The 17457-nt window shown below is 43.2% G+C and overlaps 1 pseudogene; it reads right to left on the bottom strand.

Moving 5' to 3' along the window:
* The window catches only part of LOC138480647 (iroquois-class homeodomain protein irx-1-like), a 59333-nt pseudogene that overhangs the window by 2745 nt on the left and 39131 nt on the right, over positions 1-17457 (bottom strand).

The following is a 17457-nucleotide window of genomic DNA, read 5'->3' as shown; positions in this document are numbered from 1 at the left end:
AAAAACAATGAAGGATCACAAGACGACTGGTTGCTGTTGCTGCTCTGAGCTTTCAGGCCGCAATAGGCGTACATATTTGTTCTCAAGACTGACTACGGGTAAGAGTATTATTTGGCACAGGGAGATCGTATGTGCTCTCTGGTTTAGCTCACAAGGGTACAAGCCTAAATTCACGTGCTATGTGCTTATTCCATTACAGACAGTAACAAGCTTCCTCTATAAGAGACATGATGATCATGTTGGTCTGGCTACAGTATGATGAGAGACATTAAAGCAACACACACGAGGCTTACGTTGTGATATTATTGCAAGTTCAATGCAAACCAGAGTTGATACACGTCTTCACCATTAATTAATGGTGAGAATGCTTTACTAAGTTCAGACTTAGAATTGTTTGACTTGGACCACTAATCAAGGGTTTATTAATAATAGAACAAGTAGCCTGTTTAACGTATTGCAGCAACCATACGATATTCTTCATCAAGAGATGAGATGAACATATGGATCTGGCAAAATCGCCAGGGTGGATAACAAAGACAACAATTGAAGTTGTTTTTTGTGAGAATCCTACTTCAACAATACTGAATAGTTCAAACACAGGATAGGAATAAGGTAATTTCAAGCCGAACATATATCATGTCTGACATAATCTCAGTAGAATTTTGGATGACATGTGTTGCTGTCTAATGTGCCATAATTAAGTCAGAGGTGACATCAAGGAACAGTTTACGAGGACATGTTTGTTTGGTTAACTAATTAAGAGCAGTAGAATATGGGCTCAGGAGGATATATTTCCAATATGACTGTATATTTTTATACTGTGAATCACTAGATAGCTTGGGGAAATTCATTCTCTCTATTTTGAGACACTCTATATGACTATGGGTTTATACAATGTCCTGTACTCTTTAAGATGGCAGACTATATATACATTTAGATTCATTGAATGTGCCAAACAAGAGTCTTATCAATGCCTTAGCTCAAATGTGTGTAAATCTGTTTATGAAGTAGGGTGAACCTCAAGCACCAATGTGTTATGAGAACTCTGTCAAGTTTGAGGTCAGACTTTTGATTTGATGATTAACAATTGTTTCATGATTTGTGGATACAACAAGTGATGAAGGATATTCAGTATTGCTAATTATTGTTTCTTCTCCCTCCCCGTTTTGTCTCCCTTTTTCTCTCACCCCCATTTGCTGTTTTCTTTGTGCCAAACACATGGAATGTCTGTTTTGGTTTATTTGAGAATGGAATATGATTAAGATACTGTACCCTGAGGAAGACCTAGCGGGTCGAAACACGTGTTGGCATTTGGCATTTCCAGTATCATGAGAATCTCAAATGTTTGAGGAATTTCTAGTATTATGTGAATCGTAAATGTCTGATTCCGTATTGGTACACATTAAAAGTGTCTTATAGTGAAGATTGAAACTGTCTTTATTACTATATTTAGTGTACAGCACACATTTGTGGAACTACTGTACTTTTATTTCAAGTGTTATTGGCTGGGGTAGCCTTTCAGTTCCATCTCATTCACAGCTGGTCTACTTAGCTTATTTTGGTAAAAGCGCGAAAATACTGTAATACATGTTTAGTCTCAGCACACTCACAATCCAGTCACCCCACACATCATATCAAGTCACATGACAAGGATAGTTGGACTAATCCATGAAGAGCTGGACTGATATTCGACAAAACCACAGTGCACAGTATCTTAAGTGAAACATACCAAGATCATGTTTCTAGCAGCTGCAGTAAAATGAAGTTTCCCCCGTGTGTGAATTAAAGAAAATGTCCTTTTTGTGTTTCCTCCACATGACAATCTGCAAAGCAAAAACTTTGCCAAAGCCACTAAAAATGTGATTATGATGCCCTAATTTAACTAAAATATGCAGAGGACAACTTTGTTACACGCAATGAAACTGTATGCCTTCGAAGAGTTCATTTTAAAGTGAAATGTGAAGTTAAAAGGAAATTTACAGCTGAGTTTGGAAGGCCCTGTGCTGCTTGCCTTTTTTGTTTTCTAAGTGCTCAATATTTGAAACTGCATCCCAGGGTCCCTGTTGTCCTGGACATCGGGGCCTGTAACTTCAAACCTCTGTTCAATTCCTTAAAAATGCAACTTTAATTACTGTTAGAGATCAAATCCATGGGGTGGACAAGATAAAGACAGGTCTGTCTCCATCCTTTAAGACCTCCGGGTCATACAAGCCTCAATAAATTGTGCATTTGTGCGTGCTAGCTCATGAAGGGCTGAGCTAATCTAAACACAGAAACCTCTCTTGACATCACAGGCATAAACAGTGAAATTTAAACTGGGAGAACATGGTTGGCGGCCAGAGCCAAGGAGTGGGTTGGGTGCCCAATTTTTAAAAGGGGAGACATGTATTTATTGTTTAAATTTTACAATATTTATTGCACAATATTCATAGTGGGATTTCTGGAAAGGTGACAGTTAACTCCTTCTGGTAATCTCAAAAAGACTTTTGGGAGTTAAACACAACTAAACCTATTCAGGAAAATGTGATTGGGGCCTCATTGTGTTTACCGGTGATGCAAAGAATTGATAAAGCATGTAAAATATGATCAGTATGGCACCCATAACAGGCCATATTTTTCACTGATGAGTCCAGAGTAAATGATGAAAAACTGTGGTTCTGCACAGGAATGCCACCCAAACTCCTGAGTAGTGACATTGGACTTGCAGCAAAATATTAGTTTTCAGAAATGCATTCATATCTGTCAAAACATGGAAGTTAAGGGTATTTGCAAGGTAGTGAGATAAGTGCAAAAACATGACCAAGCCCACCAGTCGAGATGAGATGATGAAGTGGTCTCCTCCTCTGGTGTCCCAAAGCATTCCAACATTTTCTGGACCTATCAACACACAGGTGGGAGTGGGGTACTGGAGCATTAACCAATCCCTTCTCTGAGAACTATGACAAATCTGTGATGTCATTTGCACTATACCTAAATCTGCCCGCCTCAGAGCAGGACTTTTCCCAATAATCCCAGGAGGTGATCTACTGCCAAAATCTGGAGAAACACCCCAGCACTGAGAGACCTAAATCTTGCAGAGGAGCCAGGAGTTTGAAGCTGACTTGGAACTCCTGGAGGACTCAGCAGAGACCTTGATTGGCACCCTGTTGCTGTCCCATCAGTGCCCTGACCCTTCCTGATGTTCAGTCCAGACCTCTCTTGTAAGTATAACTAAACACCAAAAGCCATAGAGTGTGTAGGCCCTGTATTCTTGGAGCATTGCCTTAGATAATTTCCCATTGCACAATCCCCATTTCCCTGCAGATTTCAGTCCTTCCCCCATTGGAGAATCCATTTCCGTGTGTCGATCATTAGCATATTTGTCTAAATAAATCAATGAATTCCCCCATTGAATTCACGGGATCTGTACTGGTGGAATTTGAATCCAACAATCTTTTCTTAGTGTTTTGTGTTTTATGAGCCAGTTTAGTCCTAAAGATTTGCCAAAAAATGTACGCCAAAAAGCCCTGTTTTCCTGTTTTGTCTCATTGTAAGGTGAAAAACGAAATTGTCCCTATTTTCCCATTATAAGCTGCAAAACAAAATTGTCGATATTTTCCCATTGTAAGGTGCAAAACAAAATTGTTCCCATTTTCCCATTCTGTTCCTATGCCCCCATTGTAAGAAAATAACGAGTTCCCATTTGCATTTTCTTTCCCCACTGAAATTATGCTAAACATCCCAAAATCGGTTTTCACATTATGTTCTGATCATAAACTTAAAGCCCTCTGTGTTATTGTCAGGTGTGGCGAAACTGCTGACTGGTATTCGCTAATGCCCTGCCTGTCTTTCTAAGTATAAGAAGAACGAATTCCATTAATTTGTATTCTTTCCCATAGCAGTTGTGATAAAAAAATTAAAACCCATTTTCCCATTGTGCTGTGCCAAACTAATTTTAGCCTTTCCTTTTTGTCTCCCATATTGTTCCTGTAAGCACCACCCTTGCAATCCCACTACATTCCACTGCCTTCTATTCAAAGAAATCAAGCCCAATTGATGTTTGTGGGGTGAAGGTCGCAGGGGAAGTGTTTAACCATTGTTCTATTGTTGTGTGTTGAATTGTTCTTTTTCTGTTTGTAATTTGAAAGGAAGTATTGGTGACAGGATATTTCAACGTGGTCGCTTTACAGAAGTCATTGCATTTTTGGGTTGCCACAATATTGGTAGCTGATGTAATCTGTTGCTTCTAAATTGATTTTAATAAATATATTAATAAAGATCTTATTAATACTCACCGGCCTCGTTCCTAGTCCATTGTGACACTGGGTATCCGTTGGGGTTGTGTGCTAGATGGGTTGGTGGCCTTATCAAAAAAGGACCTGAAGTATAGAAAGTAAAGCGTATTTATTGTGCACCAAATTCATTGTAGTGGAAAGACATCCCTTACTTGCGTATGCCATGTAATAAACTGTGACAGGTGCGACTTTCCCAGTTTGACATAACTTCATGCAACTCTATCCGGCTTCAAAGTAAGAAAGCGCTATAACCTAAGTGTGTTGGGTCCAGTGGGTAATGATTTACTTTTGCGAAGCTGTGTTCCTGCGTACTGGTGGCACACTTATATTTGACACAGTGAAGGGTCAGCCTGAAGCTGTGATCCTGTGAACTGACTTTAGGCTTAATTTGGGCTCAGTAAAAAAGGGGCATCAAGACCAATAAAGTGTTTTTGTTGTGAGCAATGCCCATTGCCCCACTAGCTGGGTTTCCTAAATGTATCTGATCAGTGTCTGCTGCCCTGTGATCAACTGCCTGATACTATTGTGTTTACAATTGTAAGTAATAGAATGAAGAAAGAAAGAAAGAAAGAAAGAAAGAAAGAAAGAAAGAAAGAAAGAAAGAAAGAAAGAAAGAAAGAAAGAAAGAAAGAAAAGAAAAGAAAGGCAGGCAAACTAAGGTCTGATGGGAATAATGAAAGAGGGATTCTGTCGTGTATATGGAAGCAGTCATTTGGAATTGGTCCAAGGATCTCATTACCTAAATCGATAGAATAATGTTGAGCATCAACCGCCATTCCAATGAAGGTGTCTGCACCCAAATTGATGCTACAAGGGTTGCTGTTATCCGCCAAAATACAAATGGTGTTGTGTTCTAGGTCAACTAGGGTTGTCGATACAAACCTAGTTGTTGGAGATGATCATTCAAATTTATATATGCGTACTTGTCTTTGAGGTTCTGTCCTCGCTTAATTTTTAGGGGAATTGTAAATTGTCGCACCTGTTCTCAGATGGTAACCTCTTCTCTCACTTTAACTTCAACCGAATACGCCAGCTATTTGCTGACCAAAATGCTTTCTCAGTGTTGTCAAAGCCCATGGGTTTAGCCCCCAGTTGGGACAAGGCCTTGTTATTAATTAGGTTAAAAAATAACTGTGAATCGATTGAGAATGTTACAGCCTAAGTAAAAGGTGGATGGGACATCTCTCACAACCCAACAATTATGCCCTATGCTTTTATCGCCAATGGAAACTTTTAGCATACACCTGGTAAACAGGAAATATTTGTAATTGGGAGTTTCCAGGCCCATTTCCCAATTATCAATCAATGTACATGTGTGAATGGTCTGATCTTTTGACAGTTTCCTGCCTAACGCTTCGCTGATGAAGCTTCTTCCGTTATTCAGGCATACTCTGGCGAGAACAGGCTCCTCCCTCTCATTTACCTGAATGGGGAAACACAGCTGTTCACCCTTTATCTGGATGTCGGTCAAACTTTGAGCTGGGTTTTCACCATCTCTTATCATGGGATTTGGGTTGTCTTCTGATTGTAGATTGGTATACAATTTCAGAGTATTTCCTTTCAGTGTGGAATGCCACTTAAAACTGGGATGGAGGTTCATTCTCAAAAATGGAGAAGGGTTCCCATCAACAGATTGTTCTCCTACAGAGACTATAGTGATGTCTGGGACTTGATTGTTCCTAAAATGGAATTCTATTTGGTTGGACAACAGTTCAATCATGTGGCATGTGCCATTCAAACTCACATCATTTGTACTTTGTTTTAATTTGATTGGCCGGTTAGTCTGAGTCCAGATGACCTTTTCAACAAAGTCAATCAAGGGTAATAACTTCCAAAGGAGGTCATTCCCGAATAGATAGGGTCTTCCTTCTGGAGTGACGATGATTACCTGGTGTTTCACCCTATGTTGCCCAATTTTGATCTCCAGATCTGCAGTGCCTTCAACGGAAATATCATTCCCATTGAAGTTTTGGAGTTGTCCAGGAAGAGGTGTGAGGGGAATTTGGTGACTCTCTCCCGTTCCTGAAATTAGTTGGTTGAAGGCCTTTTTGGACAGGAGGGTGGCTTGGGATCCAGTGTCCACCAGCGCTGATAATGCACACTGACCCTGTACCTTGACGGATACATTCAATCTTCCTTCTGTCTCCTCAAGGGGGCAAAGAAAATTTGCTTTCTGTTCCAGTTTGGCAATTAATCCTTTTATCTGGAACTCCAACACTGTGTGATCTCAGAGAGTTTTTTGTGTTGGAGTCCGGGAATCTGTAAAAAGGATTTTATACCCAGAAACAGTTGGGATTGGTAGGTCCCCTTTTCCCCCTGATTCTTTGCTGTCCCCCCTTTTCCGGGAGACAGTTACTAAAACCTGTTTGGGGGGAGGATACCTGAGTTCTTTCAGAGTCATCTGTGTGACATTGTGTGGGTTTTACAGCTTCTGGCTCTGGGTCTGTATCCATACTTACCCCGTCAACATCAGGGTCTTTTGGGACCCATTTTTCCTTTGGAAGGATCCCTCCACCTCTGAAAGAGATGATTTTCTTGACCGAATCCTCCAGGGATTGTTCTCCTTTGAAAGGGATGATGCAAACTTCCTTCTCAAAGTGGGTTGTCTTTGGCTTTCAATTTCTCCTACTTACTCTCTGTTCTTTAAGTTCTAGTTGTTTTACTGGGTAGAGGATTTCATTTCAGGCTTGAAGGTTTCCAGCGGTTTTGTTCCAGTGGGAAAGGAAGCTTCCATAGGGCTTCACATCTCCCTACCACCGGGCCCCCTCCTCTGGAACCTGTTGGTTGTTAGAGTTTTCTTCCCGTTATTGCTCCGGGGCACCAGACCGGGGTGTCAAGTTATTCTGGGCAGAAGTTTCCATTGGAGGATTCTGCTGAGTCCTCAACATGCGACCCAGGTCTATGGTATTTGTTGGACTTGTTGTTCCAGTTGTGGACATTTTTCTGGTTGGTAGGGAGGTCTTCATACATACCTTTGCTGCTCCCGGAAAGGGTAGCTGTCCTTTCTCCGACAGTAACTTGGGGACTGGGAGTTTCCCTGATAACCTTTAATCATAGGTCTCCCTTCTCCCGGATTTGGGAATCTATTGTCCTGAAAGCGGGGAGAGAGAGGAAGATTGTTCTGGAAATTGGGGGTTGAAGCGTATCTGGGAAAGAAACTTAGGTTAGGGTTTGGAGTAATTCTTCCTTCCTGTGGGAAGTTTGGGGGGAAATTTGAAGAGAAGTTTGGAGGGATGTTTCCTGGAGCAGTATTTATCTGAGTGGAAACCCCTTGTGCCGAGGAGTCCATACATACCCCAGGATGGGTCTGTTACCCTTGCAACTTTGACTGATATAGGTAGCAGGGCCAGATGGAATGTTGGTCTGGTACCCTGACTGGTTACCACCTGATTGTGTTGGATCCTAGGGTCTCCTCTGCCACTCATTCTGCTTGTTGGTGGGAGGAGTATTTTCAGGCCCCCCATCTCCAAGTCCAATATGGGAGTATTTTTCACTTCTGCTACCTTTGCAGCAGCGGGTGTGTTTGAAGGTTTGGGTTTCTTAGGGTTGTTTCTGTTTTCAGAGGGCTTTTGGACCTGATAAATCCGGGTGGCCTGTTCTATCACCCAATCCCGAATCCTAGGCTCATGGAATGCCTTACTAGTTGGGTCATAATGTATTTCAGGAATGCACAGAAGAATGTGTTGATGAACTCCCACCTATTGGTGTTCACCAGCCTAGAGGCCTGGGCAAATGCTTGCTTCAGCTCTTGCACAAACTCTCTAGATGCTTGGTGTTCCCCACATTGCAGGTTGTATGCTCTTTGTAGGCCTCCTAAGGATTTCTGTGAATGGAGAGGGATTTTAAAATGGCCGCCTCATAGGTGGACCATTTTTGGTGATCTTGGTCCTCCAGCCCTGCAAAGAAGCTAGAGTATTCATGGGGAAATGTCTATTTGACAAACTCCATGGAATTACTATCACTCTTAATACCAAATTAACTCATAATCTGGTCATAAAGCTCTATATGCTCCCATACTAAATATTTGGTGTTCTTATGGTAGGGAGTCGTAAAGTTCTTTATCGCGTTTATCTGCCGAATTGGGTCTTTCACAAGACCTCTCCTCTGTTTGGCAGACTTTCTTTTCTGCTGCACTTGAGTCCACTCACCCTCTGACTCAGAGATGTTGCTATTGGTGGTCAGTTCCCTGCCCTCTAGGTGCTCCCTACCTCTATGAGACTGGGGATACCTCCCAGAATTCTGGGGTCTGGACTCTTCAGCCCTGTGGGGCTGTGGGCTCTCAGGGTCATTTCCCTTGTACTCGCCTTTTTGCACAGGGGAGTACTCATCTTCCTCATCCCTCCTTCCATGTATGGTGGGGAATTACCCCTACCTCCCTGAAGTGTGGAGGTTTTTAAGATTCTCTTTTGAGGACTAGACTCTGGTTCTTCTTTGTCTGCAAAGCGGATCAGGTGGACTCTTTGTAACTTCATTTTCTGCTACTCCAACTTCCTGATCCTTTCATCATAGGAGCCCTCCTGGTCAGAAGTACTTGCCAGGGTATTCTTCAATTCCCAGAGCCCACTGGTCTAACCACCATCCTTCCTACTGGATAGAGATGAACATTCATCAATATCTGATAAGGACTGGCCTTCTGGCTCAGTTGGACTAGGCCTTGTTGTGTCCAGCTGCCTCATGTTTCCCTGTTCTCGAAAACTGGCAGGTATGAAGTCAGCTGCTCCCTGTACATATGAGGGGGTGAGTTGGCTTGAGGCCCCTGGTAAGGAGTCCATCACTCCATACCCGCAGGGTGCTTTTCCATACCCTGACTGGCTGGGATGCCTTAAAGCCTGTTTGCATTTGACAATTTCACTTTCCAACCCCTTACCTTTGTTTTTGTCAGTCCCTATCTCTTGGTGATATATAGAGGCCTGGTTTTCAATTCTGACACCAGTGCTTGAATGGCTTCCAGCACTCTACTTTGTGACATTTATCAGTCTTTTAGTCGCTTGTTCTCTTCTCAATGGGAGTCATTTTCCTTCTGTGAGGTTCGTATCGTCTGCACATATTGAGATTGTTTCTTTTTCAGGAGATTAATCTCCTCCCCTTGTGCAATTTCGGCCTGTGTTGCCTGCTCTATGTCAGCCTCTTCCTGCCTCGCATGTTCCATTCATTTAGCATTTTCTAGCCTCATGTCAGTCAGTTCTTGAGAACATAGCTCACGTTTCTCCACATCCGTCCTTAACTGAAGCACTTCCTGAAACAGGGCACTATTCTCTTCACTTAATTTGAAATTTTCTTCCCTCGACTGTGTTCTCTGCTGTTTCAAGGTGTTCAGAATTTTGCTGCATCTGATCGAATTCACCCTGAGAATGAACCTCCTTAATGATTAAATGGCCTTTGTCAGCTTTTAGTTGTTTAACCTGTGCTTGGAATGTGAACATATCCTCTATGCAGGCTCTATTGTTAATAACCTGCTCATTTGATTTGTGTGGACTTGTGCTTAGTTTTTCCAACACATTCTTTATACTTCCCTTGTAGTGCATACAATTGAGCCTCTCGCTCTGCATTCACTTGCTGTTGTGTTGTTAAGTCATCTTTTAGCTGTTGAATAATATTTTCTAATTTTGACTCTGAATATTGGTTCTGTTGTGCTTTTGCTTCTAACTGTTTCAACTCTCTAAGAGCTTGATTTAAAAGCTCAGCCTGGTTTTGCACAGAGGCCACAATATCCTGGTGTCTTTCTTCCATGATCAGCACATGGAATTACATATATGCTTTGAGCTGAGTGAGCCATTTTAATTTGCTCATCTTTGCTGGTCAGTGTTATATAAAAGTTTGTCAGGGCCTGGTGTAACAGCCCATTATATTGCCATATATTAACATTTGCAGAGGTAACCTCTTGCATCATTCTAGCTTGCCACATTTCATGTTCTTGTTCTAGCCATTTACCTTTAATAACAAATTTGGATAGGAGGTGCTTCCTGACCATATTGATTTCTACGGTCCTCATTCTGAATTGTGTTCTGCGCCTGATATACTCTCTATGCAAGGGCAACAATCTCAACCCTGTTCCTGCTTAATTTCCACTCACAATGATGACTCAAAGTCAATACTGGTTTATCTACACACCACCCCGGATTCCAGGGTACAGGTCTGAATAGCACCTTCACAATGCAACACAACATTCAATCCACTGCAATGCAATTACTCCCAAATGAATAGTCTACTGCTACTGCACTGTCACAAGTGAAGATTCTCAACTAAAACCCGTCCAGGAACCCCCAGCTTTGTTTCAATTAATTAAGTGCTCACACTCAACTCAGGGAGTTCCTTCCCCCCATTCCCAAGCAAGGTGGTACGCACCCAAAGCGCTTATACAGATTCACCTTTAGTGAGGGTTCCAACCCGTCTTGCACCACCCCAACAAACACCCTCTATAGCCCAGAAGAGCTAGCAACCAGGCTGGTGTACAGTAAGACTATATATGTATTTGCTAAAGGTTTGACAAAACGGAATATCCACCAACATCAACCACCAATGCTGTTGCAATACCCAATATCACAACTCCAAATTACTTTCCATTATTAAAACAACACAGGTAAAATGTAGAACCATGCAGTCACAACTTACATCAGAATTAATTGCAAGTTAACCCATAGAAAAAATTCACAATACAATGGGAAAATCGTTTCAACTTGATATGGAAAGGCAATGGTTGAGAAAGAAACTGAATGGGACAATGGTTTTTAGGCTTTTATTTGAATGCCACCGTTGGAAAAAAGAACTCAAATGGGGAAATAGTTTTTCAACTTTTATTTAAAAGATAATGTTGTGACCGTACCGCTGAATTATGAGTTCTTCTTGCGGATGGCTGACAGCCCGCAAGGTCTGACCTGGCGGGCTGTGCAGCATCCGCGAGCAGAACTCGTAATTGCACTGGCACCGTTATCAAAGATGCCGGTGCATCCATGTTCCCCACGGGGATGGGGAGCCCGGCATTACAGCCACCCGCGAATGGGCAATTACCAGCCCATTCAACTCATAATGCGCCGGTAATTGCCCATTCGCGGGTGGCGATGCCGGTAGCGAGTTTGGCGGTAGCCGTGCCTTTAAAACAGGCACGACTACCACCATGCTCGTAATGAGGCCCAATGTTATGAAAAGAAACTCAAAAAGGAAATCATTTTTTAACACACATTCAAATGAGAAACCATTCTTGGTTATTCTGCTTTGGGGTGCAATGGAATAAAAGGGGAATTTCATTTTGCACCCTCTACATTCACTTGAATAGCAGAGTTTTAGGGTTACCTATTTTGGGATTATGGACCCCCCTGGGACAGGAGTCAGGGGTTTCAGAAGGACAGTTATCCAAGTCTTTATTGTCTATACCGACTCTAACATACTCGGTATGAACTTTGTTAATTTCAAATTCTAACAACACTCATACCATGATTTTATATATGGGAATTAATTGATTTAACTTCAATTCAATGCGCTAAGGATTTACACAGATTCCCCCCTCTCCACAATTTCATGGAAAGGATTAAGGCAGGCTTTTCCCAACACAATTCAATTTAAATGGATAGGATGATATTCTATAGTGGAATTCATTTGAATTGGATTTAATTCAATGTGCCAAGGGCCTTCCCAGTACCACCCTCCTATCTGCTATGCGAAAGAGAGATTAAGGCTGGCAGTTTCCCCCCTCACACTTTTGATGCAATTTAGGATATCTCTACTTACATGGGAGGCTTTGGTCAGGGAAAACAGCAGGGCTACTTTGAGGACAGCACAGATCTGGTCAAGGATTTTCAGTCAAGGATTTTCTCCTGCACCCAGACTCCCTCTGGTATATTTGATTGGGTCCCAGATAGCTTCTAGATTTCCCTGTCACTGTCTCCAATGCAAGGATTGAGGACTCTCTGCTAGGTGTTCCTCGCAAGAATCCAGCAGCAGGCTACCTCTGGAATCAAATGGAAAAGTCCTGTTCTGATGCAAAATTGACCTCTTATAGGGCTGATGACACTTCTACATTATCATAGTTCCCACTGTAAGGATTGGCTAGCACTCTCCCTTCACCTCCCACCAAGAGGCCAACTGGCTGCTGATAGGACCAGGAGTTGAGGGCTGTATGATATAGGCTGAGGGTGGAGGAAGATTTGTCATCTCAAAATGACATGTGGGATTTACCTTTTTGGGTTTTGAAAATGTAACGACATGGCAGCTATGCTAATTCTTCAGATAACTACATACATATATATATTTTTGGATTCTACATTGTATGGCGAGTCAGAAAATGCTAATTTTATGTTGGCATGCCCTTCCTGGGCGTAGCCACCATTTGTTGCGGTTTGCTGTTGTGCGGAAATAGTTATAACTCGGACACAACATACTTCCAACATTAATTTCACTGTCTATTAATCTATCAATATTTCCAATTCCTCAGATTTATGAAAATGCTAGAATCATAAAATTGATCATAACTTAAGTTAAGTACATCACATAAATTATGTTTTATATGGCTCCAACTAGCTTTTTATCCCCTTTAAAATGAACCCTGGGTGGGTTCCATAGGACACCCAATGCACTTTTTATTTGATAACATTTATTCAATGTTTAATCAATGGCACTGCATCATAGGTGCACTCAGTTTCACTCTTACAATGGCCCCACCAATTCTTATGTTTCTACTTCTCCTTAAACATGTGTCCAGCCCTCTGCCTGACCATAATGGGGAACAAACATCACATGTTGGACATTAGAATGGCAGTAGAAGAAGTATTGAAGAGTTGGAGGTGAAAAGTGGGGGGTGGGGGGGCAGAAAATCCACCTCTGGAGAGGGTTTTTCTGTATGCCGGGGACACAGTCTTTTGAAGGATGGTTAGGGTAGCAGACAGGGTTATTTGTGCGGTAAAGGAGGGGGATCGCGCTGTTTGGCTGGACAGGCTAACCCCAGAGGTAAAAGAATGGGCAAGAGGTATGGAAGAAGAATGGGCGTTGTCTCAGTGACAGGATGGGGGAGAAAGTTGGGTAGGATGGTGAGGGGAGTTGTATCAGGAAGGGAGGATGAGAGGGATCTATGGGGGAGTTGATGAATTGTTTGGTACATTTTATAATGGTTTGGTAGTACGTAGGGCCAAGGAGCCAGGTTGTAAGCTGTGGCCTGTCACATTAATGCAACCTTTTCCACTATATGTGAGTCTGTGTGTTTTTGTGCCGTCTAGCCCACAGGAAGTCCTTGGGGGGGGCATGCAATTGCATTCCCCCTGTGGGGATTTGGCCCTGCACTTAGAGGGGCAGTGAACATTTTCCTAGGGCCTGAGGGGTCTCCACACTATAAGAAGGGCCATGGAAGGTTTGCGAACAAGTATCAGTTGATAAGACGAGTTTCCCACCAACACACCCTGGTTTTTGAAGATCCCCCATTTTTAGTTTCAGTTTTTCTAGGGGTCATAAAAGGAGGCAAGGAAGGGACCGTTAAAGGTATAACTGGTGGTGGTTTTTTGACATGCTGGGTTAGTAGTTGCGCTTGGTAATATATGAGGAATGTAGTTGTTGCTGATGTGGCAGGTCAGCCGGGCTGTGCAGCCAAGAGTAGGTTGAAGGAGGACATGTAAAGTGATGTGGGCAGGCAAGAGCTGTGTGGGAGCTGGGGACACAGTTGTTTGAAGGCTGCATGTGGAAACTGAGTTGTTGGACATTAGAATGACAATAGAAGTATTGAAGAGTTGGAAGTGAAGTGTGGGGAGCAGAAAGACCACCTCTGAAGAGGGGTTCTCTGTCTGTTGGGAACACGCCCTTTGAAGGATGGTTGGGAGAAGCTGACAGAGTTATTAGGGTGGTAAAGAGTGGGGGTTAGTTCTGTTTGGATGGATAGGCTAGCCTGACGGTGAAAGAATAGGGAAGAGGTATAGAAGAAGGACAGGCGTTGGCTTAGGGAGAAGATCGGGAGGGAGGTGGGTAGGATGATGAGTGAAGTTGCAGGGGCAAGGGAGGGATGGGAAGCTAAGGGCAAGTTGATTAATTACTTGTTTTGGTACACTTGTTAATGGCTTGGTAGTCTTTAAAACCAAGGAGACAGGTTAGCATGGTTTATGGCCTGACACCTTAAAGCAACATTTTCCACTATAAGCAAATGTAGGTGTTTTTGTGCAGTCTAGCCCAAATAGCAGGCATGTTTGTTTATACGCCAATATTTATTTTCCAGACTACTCAGAATTGTGGCCACCCTCTCAATTGGTTGGGTTAACAGCAGCAAATCAATGCTCTGATGAACTGAGATGCGGATTATATCAATATTTGATTCCCAAAATTGCTTCTGGTTTCCGACAAGTGCTGGGCCTGGGCCGGCCTGTATGGCTGGGGCGTCCCCCGTATTATTTCTTAATGACTTCCCCAGCTGCTTTTCCATGTTTCCACCATCAACAACCATCTGCCACCCTATTAGCGCCTCAATGCCCGTCCTTTCTTCTCATTTAGGAATGAAAAGAAGGGACGAGATCTGAAACCCTGCAACATTTTTACAGATTGTCTCCAGGAGATTCATATTTAAACGGAATCTGAGGCAACCGGTTGGCAGCATAAGAAAGGCCTGCCTCTGACAGTTATTTAAATTTAGGGGGAAGAGGAAAAATAAACTGAATTTGAATTCCCAACACCATCATGTTTTAAGCCGAAAAAATAGATGTCTTCATGAAATCAATTCACTTAAAACAATGTTAATTTTGTTTTACATCTTATGAGGTAGGATTTATACGATTATTAGAAATACACGTGCCAACTCCGAAAATAGTGATGACTTGAACTGAAGCTGAAATGCAATTTTGTGTAGCTGTGTTTCTGTTCGCGATACCAAAACACTACTATACAATGGGCCTAATTTAGAAATGTTTCATTTTTTCAATAGGAAAAATAATTAAAACCCGTGTTGTAAATCAGCCCATTGTTTCGTATGACTGATTTGATTGCGCAGAAAATGTTGTTCGCGCTGTTGCAAAAGGAATGATCAGCTCTTCCCGCGGACATTGATAATCTTTAAAAATGTTCTTCGAACTAGTTGAAGCCACTGCTTTTATTAAAACTCCTTTAATTTACTTTTAAAATCTCGGTAAAATAAACGTAGGGATACATTTCATTTAGTTTATTAGGCAAACATATATGTTTTAAACACGTGTTGCTTATGTGCTATTTGCAATTTGAAATAACTCAAAACAGGAAAACGCAGGAAACGTTTACCAAACAAATAATACAAGATGGCGGAGGAGGCCTGGCTTGAAACCGCAGACGGGTGCTTCCAGCACAGCACCCCGACGCATCTCTTTTATGGATTTCTTGCACCACCATATTGCATAAAAATTGAGACTCGGAAAAAAAGTCCACAGCGTGCCTCCCAATGTTCGTCGCAGTTTGTGACAAAGGGCCTCATTACGACCCTTGCGGAAATGGAAAAATGATGGCGGAAATGCAATACCGCCATCGAACACCGCTCGTTGCGATCATGACCCGTCACCGTAAAGTACGATGCCATTAGCGACACCGCAGTGAACGGCAACGCTAACTGCACCAAGTACGCGCACGCGCGCCTTGCAAAACCGGAATCACCGCCATGGCGCAACGGTACGCGAATTCTGACCCTAGCGGACATGTACTGAACGCCATCAAGCACGTCGTAAAGTACCATTCCGCCATGGCGAGAAATACGGCAACGCGAACCAACCGTAAATGGCCCACTGAGTGCCTGTACTCCACTCCCTGGCCTCATTGCACAACTCCTGGCAGGCGCAATGTACTCACACTATGCAACCAGTGAAATCCACTATTCACCCATGCATGCCAACGTAGAAAAGCATGCAGGGGCTCAAAGCGCCCCGTGAGTGGGCATCCATGTACGGCATGTCACCATAGCCGTACTGACGCAGCACAGGCATGTGAAGGTACAACACATCAAAATGAAAATCAAGAACACATGACACAAAACAACAGTAGTCCCCCATCGCTTGCCACCAGCGCAAGGCAACATCCACAACAGCATCCTGAGGGGGATTGCACCAGCCCTGTACTCATGCCAGTAAACAAACCAACCATCAGCAGAAGCATGTACCACACAAGTCGGCAGAGTGACTGAGCAGCCAGGCCCATCCCAAGAGGGGCCGATGGGAGCTGCAGGGCACAGATGGCATCAATACAGAAGCTATTCCAATGGACATGACCCCAGTCCCCCTCCAACAAACGCACGCAAACACAGTCACCTGTGACCAGCCACATTCTGAACAACCCATCATTCCACCAATCGACCTGGCTGACAGGCACCAGTCGGCCAAAAGCCAATCCCCCGCCCCTGAACAGCACATCATGTAAACAGACACAATGGCAGCCTCTATCCGTGACCATACTGTGCTACGTAGGCAAACGCGGCCAGTACTGTACCACACAACTCAACTCAGAAGGCGGAACACAAAGCAGATCATCACGCAATACATACCGCCACAAAGCGAAAATCGCCACATCACCTGCAAAGAACAACGCAACACGACAAATATCGGAATACAATTTAAATGCACATCCAAATGACAAAGGCCCCACATCAATTTGCAAAATCCCACCAAAACAACCATCATCACCGAGGGCTGCATCTGCAATAATTGACCGGCTTCCACTTGTGTGACGCCCTGTACCATCATGGCACACAGGGCTTACATCAACGTTCCAAAAGGCAACATGGAAGCGGCAAGAACCGCAGGTCCGTCCCATGAGGCAGGCACTAGTCGAGCTGAAAGGCCGAAATGTTGCACCTAGCCACCAGTACAGCGTAAGGGCATGTGGCCCATTGGCGATCGTCCCATATGATCGAAATGGTGCTCCACTGATTCACCCGAAGCTGCAGGAGTCGAGAGTAAAAACCATCTGGAGGAGTGGCGTAGAGATGGCATCTGCAATAGGGCAGGAGATACCTGTCACCCAAAAGAAACACAAATCAACCGATTGCATTACGGGACTCATGATGCATTACAATCTTCATTCAACACACCAAATCCACACCCATATGCATGCTAGCCCACTCCAAAGGAATATACACACCCCTAATCCAGTATCGAATCACAACGAAACCAATCGAGCTAAATACACCATTGGCAACGTCGGTTACTGTGCATGCGTCCGTCAAGATAGAACCCATGACATGGGATTAGTAACGTGCCTAGAC

Source organism: Ambystoma mexicanum, chromosome 5p (genome assembly GCF_040938575.1).
Source record: "Ambystoma mexicanum isolate Mex_15411 chromosome 5p, UKY_AmexF1_1, whole genome shotgun sequence".
Lineage (NCBI taxonomy): Eukaryota > Metazoa > Chordata > Amphibia > Caudata > Ambystomatidae > Ambystoma > Ambystoma mexicanum.
This window is presented reverse-complemented; position numbering and strand designations above follow the sequence as displayed.